Source organism: Sorex araneus, chromosome X, assembly GCF_027595985.1.
Source record: "Sorex araneus isolate mSorAra2 chromosome X, mSorAra2.pri, whole genome shotgun sequence".
Classification (NCBI taxonomy): domain Eukaryota; kingdom Metazoa; phylum Chordata; class Mammalia; order Eulipotyphla; family Soricidae; genus Sorex; species Sorex araneus.
The window spans coordinates 289,293,630-289,315,952 of record NC_073313.1 but is presented as its reverse complement, the minus strand read 5'-3'; the positions used below and the strand labels follow the sequence as shown (position 1 = coordinate 289,315,952).

General features: G+C 38.2%; 1 protein-coding gene and 1 pseudogene across 1 annotated transcript in view; both read left to right on the top strand.

Moving 5' to 3' along the window:
• The window catches only part of HCRTR2 (hypocretin receptor 2), a 142,995-nt gene that overhangs the window by 49,049 nt on the left and 71,623 nt on the right, over positions 1–22,323 (top strand). The window lies entirely within an intron of this gene.
• Positions 20,990–21,084, top strand: LOC129400358 (small nucleolar RNA U3; annotated as a pseudogene).

Below are 22,323 nucleotides of genomic sequence, written 5' to 3'. Positions count from 1 at the left end.
TACCATTAGCTTCAATGTAGTGGACAGTTTTGCCAACCTTGTCTTCAATGCACCTTATTGATTCTAGTCTGATGTTGAGGTCTTTAATCCATTTTAATCTGAATTTTGTGCATGGTGATAGGTCGAGATCTAAACCCATTGTTTTGCAAGTTGTTGTCCAGTTATGCCAGCACCATTTGTTGAAGAGGCTTTCTTTGCTCCACTTCACATTTCTTACTCCCTTATCAAAGATTAGATGTTTATACAATTGGGGTTGTGTGTATGGATATTCCACCCTGTTCCATTGGTCTACAGATCTGCCTTTGGACCAGTACCATGCTGTTTTGATTATTACTGCTTTATAGTAGTGTTTGAGGTTGGGGGGGATGATGCCTCCCATCGTTCTTTTCCCAAGAATTGCTTTAGCTATTCGTGGGCATTTACTGTTCCATGAATTTCAGGAGTGTTTGCTCCATTTCTTTGAGGTTTTTCATGGGTATCCTTATAGGGATGGCATTGAATCTGTACAGTGCTTTGGGGAGTATTGCCATTTTGACAATGTTCATTCTTCCTATCCATGAGCAGGGGGTATGTTTCCATTTCCTCGTGCCCTCTTTTATTTCATTGATTAGCATTTTGTAGTTTTCTTTGTAGAGATCCTTGACCACCTTAGTTAGGCTGATTCCAAGGCACTTGATTTTCTGGGGCACGATTGTGAATGGAATTTTTTTTTGATGTCACTTTCCTCTGTCTCGTTATTCGTGTATAAGAAGGCCATGGATTTTTGGGTATTGATTTTATAACCTGCAGCTTTACTGTACAAGTCTATTGTTTCTAAGAGTTTCTTGGTAGAGGTTTTAGGTTTTTCTAGGTATAGTATCATATTGTCTGCGAATAGTGAGAGCTTGATTTCTTCCTTCCCTATCTCTATGCCCTTAATATCTTTTTCTAGCCTAATTGCTATTGCAAGTACTTCCAGTACTATGTTTAACAGAAGTGGTGACAGTGGACATCCTTTTCTTGTTCATGATCTTAGAGAGAAGGCCGTAAATTTTTCTCCATTGAGGATAATGCTTGCCATAGGTTTGTGTTAGATGGCTTTGACTATCTTGAGGAAAGTTCCTCCAAAACCCATTTTGGTGAGAATTTTCATCATAAATGGATGGTAGATCTTGTCAAATGCTTTCTCTACATCTATTGAAATTATAATATAGTTTTTAATCTTTGCTTTTGTTGATATAATGATTATGTTAATTGATTTCCGAATATTAAACCATCTTTTCATCCCCGGGATGAATCCCACTTGGCCGTGGTGTATGATCTTTTGGATGAGTTGTTGGATTCTATTTGCTAATATTTTGTTGAGGATCTTTGCATCCTTATACATTAGGGATATTGGCCTGTAGTTTTCCTTGTTAGCAGTGGCTTTGTTTGCATTGGTATTAGGGAGATATGTGCCTCATAGAAACTTTTTTGGAAAGTTTCTGTTTCTTCAATTTCCTGGAAAAGCTTGAGGAGAACTGGTAACAGGTTCTCCTTAAATGTTTGGAGGAATTTGCTAGTGAATCCATCTGGACCTGGGCTTTTTTTTGCGGGGGAGACTTTTGATGACAGTTTCAATTTTCTTGATATTGATGAGTCTATTCAGGTATTTCAAGTCTTCTTGGTTCAGTCTTGGGAGGTTGTAGGAATCTAGGAATTTATCTATTTCTTCTAGGTTCTCTTGTTTCGTGGCATACAGCCTCTCAAAGTAGTCTCTGATGATCTTTTGAATTTCATTGATTTCTGTTGTGATGACCCTTTTTCATTTCTGATTCAGTTTATGAGTGTTCTCTCTTTCTCTAACTTTCTGAGTATTACTAGTGGTTTATCAATCTTGTTTATTTTCTCAAAGAATCAGCTCTTGGTTTCATTGACCTCTCGGATTGTTTTTTTGGGTTTCCATGTCATTGATTTCTGCTCTAAGTTTTATTATTTCTTTCCTTTGGCTGGATTGGGATTCCCTTTGTTGATCTTTTTCTAAGGTCTTGAGCTATGAAGTCAGGTTATCTATGTAGGCCATTTCTTCCTTCCTGAGGAATGCTTACAAAGCTATAAATTTTTCTCTTAACACAGCTTTAGGTTCGTCCCATAGGTTTTGGTAGTTCGTGTCTTCATTCTCATTTGTTTCCAGGTATCTTTAGATTTCATCCTTGACTTCATTCCTGACCCATTCATTGTTCAACATTGAGTTGTTTAATTTCCCGGTGTTTAATTTGGTTTTCCTCATCTGTATGTGATTAGCTTCTATCTTCAGCGCATCATGGTCTGAAAAAATAGTTGATATAATTTCTATCTCGTTGATTCTATTGAGGTATGGTTTGTGACCCAGCACGTGGCCTATTTTGGAAAATGTTCCATGGGCACTGGAAAGGAATATATACTCATTCTTTTTGGGTTGTAAGGCCCTGTATAGGTCTATTAGCCCTCTCTCTTCTATTTCTTCCTTCAGAGGCAGTGTTTCCTTGCTGAGTTTTGTTCTTGTTGATCTATCCAGAGGTGACAAGGCAGTGTTGAAGTTTCCAACTACTATTGTATTGCTGGTGATGTCCTCCTTAAAGTCTGCTAACATTTGTTTTAAGAATTTAGCTGGCCCCTCATTAGGTGCATATATATTTAAGAGTGTGATTTCTTCTTGTTATACATAACACTTGATAAATAGAAGATGGCCTTCTCTGTCCTTTCTGTTCTTTTTCAACCTGAAATCTATGTTGTCGGATACTAGTATAGCCACCCCAGCTTTTTTGAGGGAGTTGTTTACTTGAAAGATTGTTTTCCATCCTTTAACTTTGAGTCTGTGTTTGTTCTGATTGTTCAGATGTGTTTCTTGTAGGCAGCAGAATGTTAATTTCAGTTTCTGGATCCATTTTGCCACTCTGTGCCTCTTGATAGGTGCATTTAGACCACTGACATTGAGAGAGATTATTGTCATGGGGTTTTGTGTCATCTTTCTATAAGGGTTTGTCGTGCTTATGGGTGTTTTCTTTCTTGTCTTACAGGAGCCCTTTTACTCCTTCTTTTAAGTTTGGTTTTGAATCTATGAAGTTCTTGAGCTGTTGTTTATCTATAACATGGTGTATCTTTCCAACGAGTTTGAGTGAGAGTTTGGCTGGATAAAGTATTCTTGGTGAGGCATTTATTTCATTGAGTTTTTTCACTATATCCCACCATTGTCTTTGAGCTTGAAGGGTTTCCTCTGATAGGTCTGCTGTAAATGTAAGGGGTACTCCTTTGTATGTGATTTCTTTCTTTGACCTTCCTGTTTGCAGTATTGCGTCTCTATCTGCAGCATCTACCATCTGACTGTGATATGCCTTGGAGTGTTTTTTATTAGAATTTCTTTTAGCTGGCACCCTTCTGGCTTCTTGGATATGGATGCTTGCATTCTCTAACTATGGGAACATTTCAGCAATGATTTCTTTAACTGTGTTTTTTTCACTGGAGTTGGCTCTCTGTCCTTCCAGTATTCTGATGATTCTAATGTTGTTCCTCTTGGAGTCATCTCCTAGGCCTCTGATTCACCTTAGAGCTATTTTGAGGTCTTTTCCCATTGTTTGTTGTTGCCTGTTTGATTTCTGCTGCTCGTCTTCAAGTTCGCTGATTCTGTCTTTGGCTGTAGGCATTATACTGTTGAGGGCACCTATAGAGTTTTTAAGTTCATTTATTGAATCCTTCATTTGTGACCCTTCTTTTTGTAGTTTTCTTATTTCTTCTCTCATTTCTTCCTGTATTTTCTCAGCTATCGGTTCCCCCATTTCTTTCACTTCTTCCTTTAATTTTCTGTATGACTGTTCCATTGATTCTTTGAGTTCCTTGAACATCCTCAGCATTTCATCTCAGAATTCTTTGTTGGAGAGATCATATTTGTGGGTACACCCTGTTGAGGATTCGGGACTCTTTTCTTCATCCTCTACTCATAGTGGAGATTTGCACTGTTTCTTCATGTTATTGTGGATATATAGAGGCAAAGCCTTTAAGTTCACTGGCACTGTTCCCTCTTATCACCAGAAACAGTTCTGAATAAGATTGACAGTGGTCAACCTTCTCCTCGTTTAGAGTACATCTTTCCTCTTAGACATTATTCTGTGACTTATGATAGGCATCTAGTGCAGCATTGGAAGAGATGTTGTTTTTTATAGGGCTGTATGCAAATTCTTGAATACACTTGTTTATTGATGGAATTGGAGTCGACCAGAAAATTGTTGTTGTATTGTGTTTGAGGTATCCAGAACGCTTTCCACAGAATTAGATACTGAAGGTTGGGATGGGAGTCCAGAATTGGGAGTGGAGGAAATAACTGCAGCCATGTGAGTGACCACAGCCCCACAGAAAGCCACGCCCACTTTTGATGAGGCCATGCTCCCATAGGAGGCCACATCCCCAGCCAGTCCCGTTGTTAAAGTCCAGTCCACAGACATAGATACCAGTTGCCGAGATGGTCCTGGCAGTGGGCTTTGGGGGACGCTGGGCTGGACCGGAAGAGAGAGGGCGGCGATCCACCAACCTGTTCAAAGGACTGGCAATATTGATGCAGGTGCAGAGGGCTCAGGTGAAGGCAATGCCCGCTGCCGGGGTGGTCCTGGCAGTGGGTTTTGCGGGACGTTGTCTGCCCCATTTTGAATGGGATTGTTATATTTTTTTATATTTACTATTTCTATTCCATTTCTATTTCCTATTACTATTTCTTATTTTTCTATTTATAAGTCTGGGAGTTTTGTGGTTCCATACAAATTTTAGTAGGGCTTGCTTCTTCAGAGTATGTCACTGGAATTTTAATGGATATTGCATTGAATCCCTAATATTATAAAACTTTAGGTATTTTGATAATGTTGATTCTTCAGATCCATAAACAGGAAATATCTTTCCATTTCATGTTGTCCTCTTTGATTTTTTCAGCTTTATATTGCTTTATAGATCTTGGATATTAGCCCTTAAATGATGTGTTGTAAATACTGCCTCCCTTAAAGTAGGTTGTCTTGAGTTTATTTTGATGTTTAGAAGCTTTTTTCATTTGTTAAATACAAATACAACAATATACACAACAATCAAAAGAAACTTTTATTTGCTGAAGTTTTTCATTTGTTAAATAAACAAATGTAGTTCCATCTGTTTGTTTATGTTTTTATTTACTTAAGTTTTTGCCTCTGTGTCTATCTCATTGCAGACCTCTGAAGTTCATTTTCTAGAGTGTTTCATCTGTGTTTTCTCATTGTATATTATGGATTCAGGTCTAATCTTGAGGCTTTTTTTTTTTTTTGCTTTTTGGATCACACCCGGCGATGCACAGGGGTTACTCCTGGCTCATGCACTCAGGAATAACTCCTGGTGGTGCTCGGGGGACCATATGGGATGCTGGGAATCAAACCCTGGTTGGTCGCGTGCAAGGCAAATACCCTACCCGCTGTGCTATCACTCCAGCCCCCTAATCTTGAGGCTTTTAACCCACTTTGAGTTCACTTTTATAAATGGTATAAAACATGTTTTCAGTATCATTTTTTTTACACGTGGCTCTCTTGTTTTCCCATTTACATATGTTGAAGAGACTTTCTTTGCTCTACACTCTGTTCTTATCACCTTCATAATAGATTAACTTTCCATAAACCTGGGGGTGTAACTCAGGACTCTCAGTTCTGTTCCACTGGTGCATGTCTGTTTTCCAGTACCATGCAGGTTTCTTATAGCTTTGTATTACAATTCAAAGTTGGGAAACATAGTACTTCCCAACACTTTTTTTCTCTTAGAGTTACTTTGATTATTCTGGGAGTTTTATGATTCCATACAATTTTGTTAGAGCTTGTTCCAGGTGTTTGGAGAATGCCACTGGAATTTTAATGGATATTGCATTGGATCTATACTGTTGTAATTCTTTAAGTATGAAAGTCATTTTGATAATGTTGATCCTTCGATCCATGAACAGGAAATATCTTTTTGGTTAGAAAGGTGCTGAGAGGCCTAAATATCTTTTTATTTTATGCTGTCCTCTTTGTTTTTTCAGCAGTGAGTTTTAAGCTTTTCACTTCCTCCATTAAGTTAATTCCTAGATAATGTTGTTTTGAGAAACTATTTTGAAAGGAATGTGTTGGGGTGGGGGCAGGAGTCACACCTAATAATTTTCAGGGATTATTCCTGGCTCCCTGCTCAGGAATCATTTCCCGAGGGGCTTCAGATAGGGGATGCTTCTGATTGAACCCAGATCACAGCATACAAAGTAAGTACCCTGCGCTCTGCTATCTCTCCAGCCCCAGAAAGGAATGTTGGTTTTTATTTTACAATTTTTTAAAAAAAATCTTATTTTTAAGACAAATTTTATTCTTTAAGAAATGCTACTGGTTTTTATGTATTAATTTTGTAACCTATTAACTTATTCTATTGGTTAATTATTTCTAAGAGTTTTTAATTGGTGGGTTTTTATGTGGTCTGCAAATAGTGATAATTAAACTTTTTCTATTCCAATCTAATCTTTTTTATATCTTTTTCTTGTGTGATTTTTGAGGTAAGGACATTCAAAACAATATCGAATATGTGTGAAAATGGAAATTTTTACTTTGTGTCTGATCTCAGGGGAAAAACTTTCAGTTTTTCACCAGGAGGGAGATATTGAGTGTGTGTTTCTTGTACATGGTCGTCACTGTCTTGAGGTATGTATGTTCTTCAGGAGAAACTTCACAAACTTAAAGAGAGTTTGATACAATATTTAAGGTACTAAAAGAAGTATTGAAAAAGATCATAATACCTGGAATTTCAAATGAAGAAGTAAATATTTTCACAAAAAAGTAAAAGCTGAAGTAAATCACCACTACAGGTACCTACAAAGAGGAGTTTCAACATCTTCAAGTTAAAATGAAAGTTCACTAAACAGTAACACAGAGCATATGTCAATGTAAAACACTAGAGAGTGTAATTGTAGAGACTAATAATGAGATTTTAATAATGTAATCATTATAATTAAACCTTTTACTGCAAGTTTAAAGACAAAATGATAAGAACAAATATAACTCATAAGTCAATACAAAGAAAATATTTCATATTTTGCACTACTAACTGTAAACCAGAACATTTACAATATTACCTCACACTTATTACAATGGTAATTGTATTAACTAAAAAGAAAAAATTAAGAAATTTTGTCGATTAACTAGAACCCTTGTATATTGATGATGAGAAAGTAAAGTGCTGCAACTACTCTGTAATGCATTGTGGAGGTTCAGCATAAAAATGCAATTGACATGATACAATTATCTTAATTCCTGGTATTTATGAAAAAATTGAAAACAAGATCAATGAGAGATGCTCTAATTCTTCTTTTGTGCCTCATTTTTCTAAGTATTCACAGTATTGATTTCAGTTGTCAAGAGATGGAAATAATCTGTGTTCATAAAGAATGAGTGGTAAAGGCAATGTGCATCAATGTAGTGGAGTATTATTCAGAGATGTAAATTATGTATTATAACCAAATGAAATTTAAAGGTCTTGAGACAAAAATAGAATGACGTTTGCCAATGAACACACTTAACAGCACACTTTTAAATATAATATGTAATTAACAGTAATATTTTTAATGATATTGTCTCTGCATGATTCCACATATACAAGCTTTCATAAGTAAACTCAGAGAATCAATGAGTAAAACATTGGTTGAAATGGATGTTTGGAAGGCAGGCATTATCCATTTCTGTTGATTATTAAAGTGAATTGAGTTTCAGTCATGCTTTAAGAAAAAATTCTAGATATCTACTGTAAAATCATGGTATAAAGTAAAAAGATGGATTTCATGTTATATGATTTGATAATAATAATGAATCAGTCACTAAAGAATTGGCTAAATTTGCTTGCAATCATTTAAAGTCACAAAATTTTGTTAAAAAATTTGAGGACAATGTGTCATATTACTTCTATTATCATGGTAGCACTGCACTGTATTACTACTGTCCCGTTTTTCATTGATTTGCTCAAGTGGACTCGTCTCCACTCAGTAACATCTCCATTATGAGACTTGTTCTTACTGTTTTTGACATATTGAATAATCCCTGGTTACCTTGCCGGGCTCTGCTGTGCGGGCGGGATACTCTCAGTAGCTTGTCAGGCTTGTCAGAGAGAAGGAGGAATGTCAGGAGGTCGGTTGCGTTTAGTAGGAAAATTTAAAGCAAAGTATATTTGTAATTTTCTGTTCTAATTATTCATTTTTGCTAGCCTATTTTCATTTTTTATATGAATTGCTTGTTCATTTGCCTAAATTGTTGATACCATACTTGACATTTTGCTAAATTGTTCATTAGCATTTGAGATCTTTTTGGCTGTACTTTGGTCATGCCAAGAAGGTGGTCCTTAAGCCCATGTCAAGAATCCATCTGGCTGGTTTAATAAATAGTCTCTTCCCAGCATTCATGCAATTATTCAATTATCTTTTATGCTTTCTCTGCATTAATATTATCCTATACTCACTTGTAAAAAATTACAAATGCGCCCGTGCAGAAGAGGTGATGTGTGTGTGTGTGTGTGTGTGTGTGTGTGTGTGTGTGTGTGTGTTGTTCACAGGCTATATTGGGGCGGCTCTCTCTCGCCACTCACTTTTGGTGCTCTTGAGCCTCTGTGTATGGACTAGATTGGGATGGCTCCTCCTTGTGCTCTGCTTCTGTGTGTGCCGCTGTGCTCTCTTCTGCCTGGCTCTCTATCCCTGTCTCTGTCTTTGTAGTCTCTCCTCTGGTCTCTTCCAATCTCTCTTCTTCCGATCTCTCTTTCCAGAGCCCTTCTGCTTGTCTCTGGAGACCCACTCACTCTTACTTCTCAATCACTTTTGCTCTTTCTTTCCCCAGCTTCTGGCTCTGCTGATTCTCTGACTCTCTTTCATTCTGTGTCTTCTCCCTGCTTCTCTGTCTTCTCCTTGCTTCTGTGTCTTCTCCTCGCTTCTGCATCTTCTTTCTTGCTTCTGTGTCTTCTCTCTCTGTGTCTTCCCCATCTTCTCTTACAGTCTTAGTTTATATAGCAATCACATAGGGTGGTGACACAAAGGTGGGTTGAACATTAACAAATCAACAAAGAGGGATAAGACCACTCCTCCAGGAGATTAACAAAATTTCATCTAAGGAGATTACTCCAGATTACTAGGAGATCCGCTCAAGGGCAGGATCCCAACCAGGGTGTATCACTTTCTTCTTTCCTCAGCTAGTAATCCACTTAAATAGTTATAGTAAATTTACTTCTAATATTTCTAGCAATGTCATTCTTTTTTTTTTTTTGCTTTTTGGGTCACACCTGGAGATGCACAAGGGTCACTCCTGGCTCTGCACTCAGGAATTACCCCTGGCGGTGCTCAGGGGACCATATGGGATGCTGGGAATCGAACCCGGGTCGGCCACATGCAAGGCAAACGCCCTACCCGCTGTGCTATCGCTCCAGCCCTAGCAATGTCATTCTTTATGAACATAGTAAGAGACATATCAAACTTAAAATTTGGTTCTTCCTGAGAACATCTCACTATATATTCCAGACCATAGTCCTCAGGCCAGGTTAGTCATCCTAACCCCAGCAGGGTCCTAGTCTCGTCGTTACTTTTGGATCATGACAGCATTTGCTATGACCATGCTCTCAACTTATAGTTGAGTTTTGTGGTGCTTTGGCCTGGCCCATTTTGATGCCCCAGTTGCTCACAGCTTGCCCTGGGTCCATTCCTTCCCTTGTTGGGACCCTGATTTTGGGGTGCTAGGAACTAAGGGAAACTGTGTTGAGAAAGCAGATGCCCAAGAGTAAATATTATTGGAGTCAATCAACTCCCAAGTTACAAAGCATAATATTAACAATCTTCCTGTGTCCATACAGAAAGGACATTGCTTTAAGGTAAACTAACTTCTCTGCAGCAAGGCTAAAAAGACAAATCCACTATTATCCTACACTCACTGTATCACTGTATCACTGTTATTCCATTGATCATCGATTTGCTTGAGCAGGAGCCAGTAGCATCTCCATTCATCCTAGCACTGAGATTTTTGCAGCCTCTCTCTAATTGTTCTTCCCAGCAGTGCCATATTGGAAGCTCTTTCAGGTAAGGGGAATGATACCCATAATTGTTACTGTATTTGGCATATTGATTATGCCATGGATAGCATGCCAGGCTCTGCCATGTGGACAGGATGCTCTCGGTACCTTACCAGGCTCTCCAAGAGGGAGAAAAAGGCTATAAGAGGAGCTTTGTTTTATAGTCTCTGGGTCTTGGCCATTGATGGGATTACACAGCTCCGGGAATTTTTTGGGTATTCTGCCAAGCTACTAGAAAATGGGGGATCTGGGTGGAGGAAGCCCAACCCCAATCCACGCAGGCTTGGAGATCTCAGCCCTGGGTCCTGAACACCTGTGTTTCTCTGCCTGTTTCTTCATGTGTGAGACCCATCTGAATTTGTGGCAAAGGGCCTTGAACATGGCTGTGGCTGGGTTCCGGAGATCTTTGGCTGCCAGGGCTCTTCTCAGGGTGGGGAGGAAACTCAACCCACCCCCTTCCAAGGGGCCCGGTGAAGACAGCCAGGCTTGGCGGCAAGAGACTCCGCCATCAATCAGTAAGAAATGCTCTATTTTTAATTCATGATATTCCTGAAAGAATTTTTAACCCCATAAATAGGATACATTCTTTTTATTTTGTGTTCTTTAACCCAAATTAACTTTCATAAGCAAACTTTAGTTTCTTTAAAAATAATTTTAATTGATAGAAGTCAGCAGAATATTTTTAGATTATGTGTTTATCATTATTTTTGCTACATGTAATTCTGACATCTAAACTTTGCTTACTTGCTGATACTTTACAACTTCAAAGAAGATTTTCAACTTCTAGTGAACAAGTAGTAAAGGACTTCCGTGGTGTTGACACCCTTTGCCTTACAGAAGGGACACTATATTTTCTTTCAGCCCCAGCACCATCACAACATTGAAAGAAAGACAGCCTAAGCTTGTGTTTCTTCCCTAATTTGGCATTAATAGTGACTGAAGAATATGAGAGCTTTAAGGATTGGGTGACAGAATCCTTGGGAAACTTCTGTGACTACTGATTACGAATGTCATCAGTGTGTGTGTCTCTGGAGAACGTGTTGATGATCTGCATGCTTCTTCCCTTCCTTTGGACTTTCTTCTATCTCATTCTCTTCTTTTTGCCACTTTCCTCTGTGGCTTCCTAAAACTCAAAGTATAGTATGAGATGAATCAAAGTGCTTTCTACTTTGTCAGCATGAATTCTGTAAGAAAAAAGATAGAGTATTCCCTTATAGTATAGGGAAGCAAAGAACATCTGCATTTACTATGTTTATGTTAATTTCAGTTGCATAAGTTTGTGCAGTAATATCAAAATCTCAGAATAGTATTTACAATATCAATGACTCTTTAAAACAGGAGATATAGATCACTGGGACTTTTTCATTTACTATAATGACTTTTCTTATTTAAATTTTAGTGTACTTTTAATAAGAATTATTTAATTTTGAATATGGAAAGAGCAAAAACAGGAAAATTATAAGCACTTAACAGTAATTATAATTGAGGGATACTGAGCATATCTGTTAAAAGCCTAGCATTGATTTGTTACTAACATTTCCTAAACTAGCTCTTTGAACATTCTATAAAATCTTAGAACTTTCTATAAAATCAGTAACTATGTTTTAGCCCAGTGACACAGACAGTACTTAAGAACAACTTATGTGACCAGCAGGGTTATGTACTATAGTAATTAAAGATTAACACACAATCTGTTAGCAAATATTTGCTGGATATCAACATGAATTATTTTAATTATTTTTATATTTCATAAACTTAGAATTAATGTCCATACTAGTATCCCCATTAGATCATTCATAAGTACATTGACCAAATCTACAGATCTTTTACATATTAAAATTGAAAATAGAACCAAATTCTATCTGGCTTCCCTTTTTTTTACTTGAGTATTTTATTTGAGTGCATGTATATATGTATGTATATTTGCATAATGCATTCTTAATTTTATGGAAAAAATCTCTTAATAATTTAAGATCTAGCATTGAATGAGAATTTTTCACTCTTAAAAGTGAATATTTGAGGGAGGACTTGGGAACATTTGGTGGTGCTCAGAGCTTATAGCTCTCTGCACACAGGAGTTCAGGGGTCACTCCTGGTTGGGCTCAGAGATTCACATAGGATGCTGGAGATTGAACCTGGGTTCAGTTTGCATGCAAGGCAAATGCCCTACTTGCTGGACTATTACTCAAGCTCTTAAAAGTAAATCTTACATGACCTATCCAACAAATGAAACACAATCATGTAACTACTGACTACCCTTGAATGTTACTATAATGTTTTCTTTTCCTGTGCAAACCATATGGTCCTTAGGACAGGTCTGCATTCACATGCCTCTTAAGTTTCTAATGTTCTTAGTACTTGGCTCAAAGTAAGAAGTATAAGACTATATGCATGAATGAAAAAGGAGAAAGTGATATGAAAATAAAACAATCCCATTCACAATTGTGCCTCAGAAAATCAAGTACCTCGGAATCAGCTTAACTGAAGAGGTGAAGGACCTATACAAAGAAATCTACAAAGCACTACTTCAAGAAATAAAAGAGGACACTAGAAAATGGAGACACGTTCCATGCTCATGGATTGGGAGAAATAACAGTGTCAAAATGACAATACTTCTCAAAGCATTAGACAGATTCAATGTGATCCCTATAAGGATACCCATGACATTTTCAAAGAAATTGACAAAACACTTCTGAAATTCATATGAAGCAATAAATCCCCATGAATAGTTAAAACAATCTCTGGAAAAAAGATGGGAGGTATCACCTTCTTCAACTTTAAACTGTACTACAAAGCAGTGATAATTAAAACACATGGTATTGAAATAAATTCAGATCCTCAGACCAATGTAATAGAGTTGAATTTACTGACGCATACCCTCAAATATATGATCGTTTAATTTTCGATAAGGGATCAAGAGATGTGAAGTAGAGCAAGGAAAGCCTCTTTAACAAGTGGTCCTGGGAAAACTGGACAGCTACACGCAAAAAAAAAAAAAAAAAAAAAAAGGACCCAGACCTCTATCTAGGGCCATGCACAAAGGTCAGATCAAAATGGATTAAAGACCTCAACATCAGATCTGAATCCATAAGGTACATGTAAAAAAAAGGTAGGCAAAACCCCCGATAATATTTATGCTAAAGATATCTTTTCAAAGATGAACCACCACTAAGTAAGTGGAAGCAAAGATAAACAAACGGGACTACATTAAACAAAGAAGCTTCTGTACCTCAAAAAATGGTGACCAAAATACAGAGAGAGCCCACTGAATGGGAAAAATTATTTACCCAATACCCTTTGATAAGGGGTTATATCAAGAATATATAAGATACTAGAAGAACTTTACAGAAAAATAAACCTCCAACCCCATCAAAAAATGGGGAGAGGAAATGAACAGAAACTTCCTCAAAGAATAAATTCAGGTGTCCAAAAGGCACATGAAAAAATTCTCATCACTAATCATTAAAGAGATGTGAATCAAAACAACAGTGAGATATCATCTCACACCACAGAGAGAGGCACACATCCAAAAGAATAAGAGCAACCAGTCCGAGCACAGATGTGGGGAGAAAGAGACTCTCCTTCACTGTTGGTGGGAGTGTCAATTGGTCCAGCCTTTTCAAAAAACAAAATGGACATTCCTCAAAAAACTAGAAATTGAGCTCTCATTTGACCCAGCAATGCTACTCCCTGGAGGCTCAAAAACACACAGCAGAAATACCACCTGCACTCCTATATTCACTGCAGCAGTATTCACAATAGCTAGAATCTGGAAACAACAGGAGTACTCGAGAACGGATGAATGGATAAAGAAACTTTGGTACATCTAGACAATTTAATACTATGCAGCTACTAGGAAAAATGAAATCATGAAATTTGCTTTTAAGTGAATGTACATGGAGAGTATCATGCTAAGTGAAATGAGTCAGAATGAGAGGGACAGACATAGAATGACTGTACTGATTCGTGGAATATAAAATAACAGTATGAGATTAACACCCAAGGCCTGAGAAAACAAGGGCTAGGAGGACTGGTCAATGATTGGAGTCTACTACAAGTGTGGTGTGGGGTGGAGAGTAGGTAAGATAGAGAAGGGACCAGTATGACAGTAATAGCTGGAAGTGATCACACTTGACAAGATCTGAGGGTTAAATGTAGGTAAAGGGATATACATAACAACCTTTCAGTATATATTGCAAACCACAATGCCTAAAAGAAGAAAGAGAGAGAGAAAGGGAGAGAGAAAGAAAGAGAGAGAGAAAGAGAGATAGAGATAGAGAGAGAGAGAGAGAGAGAGAGAGAGAGAGAGAGAGAGAAGAAAGTTTCTGCCAAAGTATCTGCCATAGAGTCAGATTGGGGGTGGGGGTGGGGATGATGGGAGGGAACCTGGGGACACTGGTGCTGGGAAATGTGCACTGATGGAGGGATGGGTGTTGGAACACTGTATGACTGAAACCTAGTTATGAACAACTTTGTAAGGGTCTATCTCATGGTGATTCAATAAAAAAAAAATTCTTGGGGGGAAAAATAGAAGTTTTTTGACTGTGCTTGGTGGGGAGGATGGAGTGGGTTATTAAAAATAAAGAATTGGTTTCTATCATGCCCAAAGAAAAGAGAAAAAGGGATGGTAAATAGAACTACAACCTAAATATGGAATTAACTAGAAGTATAGATGCTTCCATTAAAAAAAGATATCAAAGAAAACATATAAATAAATACAAAACAATTATTGCCTATATAAGTAAGTAGTAGCTTGACAGTTGGAGGATAGAGGTTGTTTATATACTGGGTACAATCTGGAAGATAATTCAGTAGCTTTGTTTGGGCCCAAGGCAATGTGGTGTAAACTGACAGTGAGGAGGAGTCAGTTAACACTCAGAACAAATGCAGAGTACATGGTTGAAGGAGTAAGAGGATTCCCAGGACAGTGATAAATTGCAGAATCATAGCAGGAAGAGCATGTAGATTTACAAGCATAAAATGAATAATGATAGGATCAGGAGAAATAAGTCAAGCAGAATGGGGTAAGAAAAATGATTTGAAATTTGTGTGTAAGAGTTGAAGGAAGTTAAAACCTGGATAAGTAAGAGTTTCTACTTGAAATTTGAAAAAATATACTTTTGATAAGCAAAAATCAAAATATAAAATGTTCTATACTATTTGGCTACTTGTAAATTATGCTGTGGTTTCATAGCTATTTTAGATTAAAGTACAGTCCTTCTACTTCATACTATCTGGGACTATATTGTGAATTTGAGAAGTTCAAAACAATGTTCATTGCATTCATTCTTTTCAATTGGAACACACGCTATCTTCAATAAATTACTGCTTAGAATGTTCTAAGTAAACCAAAACTTTATTTTGTATCCCAATGTTTTATAATAATTAAACAGATCGTTAAAAAATAATTAAACAGACCTTATGATATATATCACTGTATCACTGTCATCCCATTGTTCATTGATTTACTCAACCGGGCACCGGTAACATCTCCATTCACCGAGCCCTGATATTTTAGAAGCTTCTCCTTACTCTTCTTTCCCAATGATTGAATGCTCTTTCAGGGTCAGGGTAATGAGACCTGCTACCCGAAGAGTAAGCCCGGAACCCAAAAGAAAACAAAATGAAAAGTATAATATGTCTTAATAAAAATGAGTTTGGAAAGTTGCTGGTTTTCTGTAAGAAGTATGCACATGGAAGGATGTGTGTTTTGGGGCTCTCGGGGCATCTCTCTCACCACCCACATTCGTTCTGTGCTCTCAAGCCACTGTATATGGACTAGATCAGGATGGCTGTTGGCCATGGGCAGGCAAAGGAAGAATGAGGACCAGGTGGTTGCTAATTAGTTGCCGTTTATTCAGTCTCTCATCTCGCCCATCTCACACCCTCTTCCTTCCTACCCCCTCATTTTTCGATCCCAGTTTTCCGGATTCTGCCTCTCCCCCACTGGTCTCTCCACCCCTCGCCCCTGAGCCTTGTCTGGTAGCAAAATCAACAGAAGAAAGCCCTTCCTAACTTCTCTTCAGGCTCCAGGGTGGAAACACCACCTAGGGGTATTCCTCTTCTAACATCTTAAAAAAAATCTTATTTTTTTAAATTAGTTTAGTTATTTTATTGAATCACCATGTGGAAAGTTACAAAGTTCTCAGTCTTATGTCTCAGTTATACAATACTCAAGCACCCATCCCTCACCAGTGCCCGTATTCCACCACAGAAAACCCCAGTATACCTCCCACCCCCGCCCCTTCACCCCCGCCTGCGTAACTGATAAATTTCACTTCATTTTCTCTTTACCTTGATTACATTCCATATTTCAACACAAAACTCACTATTGTTGTTGAGGTTTCCCCCCAAAAAAAACAGCCCTACTGACAAGAAAGCATTTAATAACTAGTTTTCCATTGCTGAGAATGATGAGTTATGAAGTTTAGGATTTCTGTATTTTAGTAATTAAGTTCAGGGAGATTTATATTAGATATTGCATCATTTCCCTTCCTGGGACAGCATGGGGCAATGGCTTAGTTCACAGTCTAGAGACGTGGCTGCAAGCAGTTGCTGGGACCAAAAGTAGTCTAGCTGGCCACTGGATCATGGTTGATCAGCAGCAGAGCGGCCGCACAGAAGTGTGGCCACTCGGGTCGAATCTCAGCCATGTCTCTAGACTGTGAACTAAGCCATAGCCCCACGCTGGCCGAGGAGGGAAAAGATCCTTTTTTCTAGATATTTTTTCCCTTTTCAGGAAGAAGCGGCATGGCGTTTGCCATATTATGAGGACTATTAAGCAGGTACGAACTTGGTGGCACGGGAAGGAGAAAGAAACAAAAAGGCTTATGAACTTGAAACAGCAGGACACAAGGGCAGTCTTGAGCCAGGGGTGATACCGGCGGGTGGTCTGCCAAGATTCAAAATGAACATCTTAATATTAGTTATTTTTGTAGAGACACAGTAATAGATACATTGAGGCTTGTAGGGCAGCTCTCCTGGGGACATCTTGCCAGACTCAGACTACAGTGCTCAGGCCAGATTAATCATTCCTCACCCTAGCAGGGTCCGTATCTAGTTATTGCTTTTTTGGATCATGACAGCATTTGTCCATGACCTAGCTCTTAACTTATAGTTAAGCATTATGGCACTTTGGCCAGGCTCATCTTGATGCCAAGGTAGCACATAGCTCACTGCTTGCCCTGGGTCCAGCCAGTCCCTCGTTGGGACTTTGCTTTTGGGGTGCTAGGAAGTAAGGGCAACTGAGGCTTAAGTCGAGAGAATAGATGTTCAGCAGGTAAATATTAAAAGTCAATTAACTCCCACTCTACAAAAGCATAGCATTTAGTGTCTTCCTGTGCCCATACAAAAAGGACATTGCTCTAAATTGACTATTCAGAGGACTTAAGGAGAAGAGAAAAACAATATTTACAAGTCAGCAGAACATAAAGAAAGAAGTTACAAATAAAAACAGAGAAATAGGAGCACTGTGATGGGAGTTACCCAATAAACCTAGGTTCCCTGCGGCAAAGAAGAAAAGACAAACCAATGCTATCCTACAGTTTCCACAATAGGTCTTCCCCAGGATGTGAAAAGGACTTAGCGGAGGAATGACAGCACAATATTTTCACCATAAAAGTAACTGGAGTTTCTAAGATAAATCACAAAATTCCACCTGACATGAATGCATATGAATAACTGGAATGGATTAAAAGAGCTCAAAGCTGGTGCAGCCAGAGTGATAATACAGCCATCAAGTGCTTGTCTTGGATGCACCAGACCCAGGATCAATCCCAGCGCCAATATAGTCCCTGAATGCCACTAGGACAGATTCCTAAGCTCAAAGCAGGGAGTGAGCCCTAAGCACCACCAGATGTGGCCCCCACTCCCTGTCCCCCAACACTGCCAGAGCTCAGTACATAGTTTTATACTTGTATAAGTTACTTTGAAAATAGAATATTACCTTTAATAAATGAATTAAGAAGAATTCAGACATAAACTAAAGTGAGGCTCAGTGTTTGTATGTTATCACCAAAGAAATCATTTCGATTTCATTTCTAGTCTATCAGGATCGTACTGACTATTAGCCTTTCTCTTTCCCTTGCTGCAGGAAAGGGAAAAATCCCCTGCCCCTTCATGCATCATCTATATTTATGCCAGGAAATGCAGGAAATTTATTTCACCTCTATAGAAAATTCCTTATTGAGGACTGTGAATCAGGGAGGCATATCAGGTAATTTAATATTTCCCATGATTAGCCACATAATTGCTGTTTCCCATGACTCTTCTGTCCTTCAGCTTTTTCCGTTGTCACTATCAGACTGGACTGTCATTCAGAGTAGTGGTTGGTATGAGTAAGCACCAAGAAACATGTGGTCTAAACAATATTCTGCTTATACTCACCATATACACATACTTTAATCCAAACAAAAATGCATTAAATGTATAAACTCAATCATTTATTCATAACAACAAGCATAGGTTTAGTTGTTATATTAAATATTAGATGTTATGTTAAATTACATTTAAATCTTTGGTCAACAATGATTTCAATTACCACCTTTTAATTTTTTTAATTAACATATTTTTTTAAATTAGTGAATCACTGTAAGGGTACAGTTACAGATTTATACATTTTTGAGCTCCTGTTTCCCTCATACAATGTTCGAAAACTGATCCCTTCACCATGCCCATTCTCCACCACCAATAAACTCAGTATCCCTCCCACGCCCCATCCTATCTCCCTCCACCCCACCATGCCTCTGTTGCAGGGTATTCCCTTTTGTTCTCTTTGTCCAATTGGGTGCTGTGGTTTGAAATGGGGGTATTGAGTGACCATTTTGTTCAGTCTCTAGTCTACTTTCCGCAAGCATCACCCTTCCCGCGAGTGGCCTCGAACCACATTTTACTTGGTGTTCCCTATCTATCTGAGCTGCATTTTCTCCAGAATGTGAGGCCAGCTTCCAAGCCATGGAGTCAATCTCCTGGTACTTATTTCTACTATTCTTGGGTGCTAGTCTCCTACTCTGTTGTTTTATATTTCACAGATGAGTGCAATCTTTCTATGTCTGTCTCTCACTTTCTGACTCATTTCACTTAGCATGATACTTTCCATGTTGATTCACTTATATGCAAAGGTCATGACTTCATCTTTTCTAACAGCTGCATAGTATTCCACTGTATAGTTGTACCAAGTTTCTTTGACTAGTTATCTGTTCTAGGGCACTCGGACTTTTTCCAGATTCTGGCTATTGTAAACAGTGCTGCGATGAACATATAAGTGTAGATGTCATTTCGACTATACTTTTTTTGCTTCTCTGGGATATATTCCCAGCAGTGGTATTGCTGGGTCAAATGGAAGCTCAATTTCTAATTTTTTGAGAAGCATTCATATTGTTTTCCAAAAAAGGCTAAACCAGCCGGCATTCCCACCAGCAGTGTAGAAGGGTCCCTTTCTCCCCAATCCTCTCCAACAGAGGTTGCTTTTGTTCTTTTGGATGTGTGCCAGTCTCTGTGGTGTGAGGTGGTATCTCATGGTTGTTTGATCTGCATCTCCCTGATGATTAGTGATGTAGAGCACTTTTTCATGTGCCTTCTGGCCAAACGAATCTCTTCCTTGGGAAAGTTTCTGTTTATTTTTTTGGCCCATATTCTGATGGGGTTGGATGTTTTCTTCTTGTAGAGTTCAACCAGTGCCTTGTATACCCTTGATATCAACCCCTTATCAGAGGGGTATTGGGTGAATATCCTTTCCCATTCTGTAGATTGTTTTTGTATTGTGGTCACTGTATCTTTCGCGGTGCAGAAGCTTTTTAGTTTAATGTACTCCTATTTGATTATCTCTGTTTTCACTTGGTTGGTCAGTGGCATGTCATCTTTGAAGATACCTTTATCTTCAATATCGTGGAGGGTTTTGCTGACCTTGGCTTCAATTTACCTTATGGATTGTGGTCTGATGTTGAGGTCTTTAATCCATTTTGATCTGACTTTTGTGCATGGTGTCAGGTCGAGATCTAAGCCCACTGTTTTGCATGTGGTTGTCCAGTTGTGCCAGCACCATTTGTTAAAGAGGTTTTCCTTGCTCCACTTCACATTTCTTACTCCCTTATCAAAGATTAGATGATCATACACTTGGGGTTGTGTGTAGGGATATTCCACCCTGTTCCATTGGTCTGCTGCTCTGCCTTTGTTCCAGTACCATCCTGTTTTAATTGTTACTGCTTTGTAGTAAAGTTTTAGGTTGGGAAGGGTGATGCCTCCCATCGTCTTTTTCCTAAGAATTGTTTGAGCTATCCGTGGGCATTTGTTGTTCCATATGAATTTTAGGATTGCTTGATCCATTTCTTTGAAGAATGTCATTGGTATCCTTATAGGGATCACGTTGAATCTGTATAATGCTTTGGGAAGTATTGCCATTTTGACAATGTTGATTCTCCCTATCCAAGAGCAGGGTATATGTTTTCATTTCCTCATGTCCTCTTTTATTTCATGGAGTAGCATTTTATAGTTTTCTTTTTAGAGGTTCTTTACTTCCTTGGTTAAGCTGATTCTGAGGTACTTGATTTTCTGGGGCACGATTGTGAATGGGATTGCTTTTTTCAAGTCTCTTTCATCTGTCTCATTGTTTGCATATAAGAAGGCCATGGATTTTTGGGTATTGATTTTATAACCTGAAACTTTACTGTATAAGTCTATTGTTTCTATGAGTTTCTTAGTAGAGGTTTTAGGCTTCACTATATATATATATATATATATATATATATATTATATCATCTGCGAATAGTGAGGGTTTGATTTCTTCCTTTCCTATCTGGATGCCCTTAATCTCTTGCCTAACAGGTATCGCAAGTACTTCAAGTACTATATTGAAGAGAAGTGGTGAGAATGGGCATCCTTGTCTTGTCCCTGATCTTAGAGGAAAGGCCCTTAGTTTTTTCCCATTGAGAATAATGCTTGCAAGACTATACTTTCAGGGATCATTTCTATAGTATGTCTTGAGAATAATGCTTGTGTAGACTTGTGGTAGATGGCTTTGACTATCTTGAGGAAAGTTCCTCCATAGCCCATTTTGGTGAGGGTTTTCATCATGAACGGATGTTGGATCTTGTCAAATGCTTTCTCTGCATCTATTGATGTGATAATATAGTTTTATCTTTACTTTTGTTGGTATGATGGATTAATGTGATTGATTTCCAGATGTTAAACCACCCTTGCATCCCCGGGATGAATCCCACTTGGTAATGGTGTATGATGTTTTTGATGAGTTGTTGGATCCTATTCGCTAATATTTTATTGAGGATCTTCACATCAGTGTTCATCAGGGATATTGGTCTATAGTTTTATTTGTCAGTGGTGTTTTTGTTTGCTTTTGGTATTACGGAGATGTGTGCTTCATAGAAACTGTTTGGGAGAGTTTCTGTTTTTTCAATTTCCTGGAAAACCTTGAGGAGAACTGGCAACTGGTCTTCTTTAAATGTTTGGAAGAATTCGCCAGTGAATCCATCTGGACCTGGGCTTTTGTTTTTGGGGAGATTTTTGATTACAGTTTCAATTTCCTTGATATTAATGGGTATATTCACTTATTCCAAGTCTTCTTGGTTCAGTCTTGAGAGATTGTAGGAATCAAGGAATTCATTTATTTCTTTTAGGTTCTCTTGTTTCGCAGCATGCAGACTTTCAAAGTAGTCTCTGACAATCTTTTGAATTTCATTGGTTTCTGTTGTGATGTCCCCCTTTTCATTCCTGATTCGGTTTAGTAGGGTTCTCTCTCTCTCTTTCTTTGTGAGTCTTGCTAGTGATTTATTAATCTTGTTTATTTTCTCAATGAACCAGCTCTTGGTTTCATTGACCTTTTGGATTGTTTTCTGGGTTTCCATGTCGTTAATTTCTACTCTAATTTTTATAGTTTCCTTCTTTCGGTCTGATTTGTGATTCCCTCGGACCAGACCTTTTTCTGGTCCTTTTCTAAGGCCTTGAGCTGTGAAGTCAAGCTATCTATGTAGGCCCATTATTCCTTCCTAAGGAATACTTGCAGAGCTATAAATTTTCCCCTTAACACAGCTTTAGCTGCATCCCGTATGTTTTGATAGCTTGTGTCTTCATTCTCATTTGTTTCCAGGTATCTCTTGATTTCTTCCTTGATTTCCTTCCTGACCCACTCATTGTTCAACCCTGATCTGTTTAATTTCCAGGTGTTTGTTTTGATTCTTTGCATCTGTGTGTGATTAGCTTCTATCTTCAGCACATCGTGGTCTGAAAAAATATTTGATACAATTTCTATTTTTCTGATTT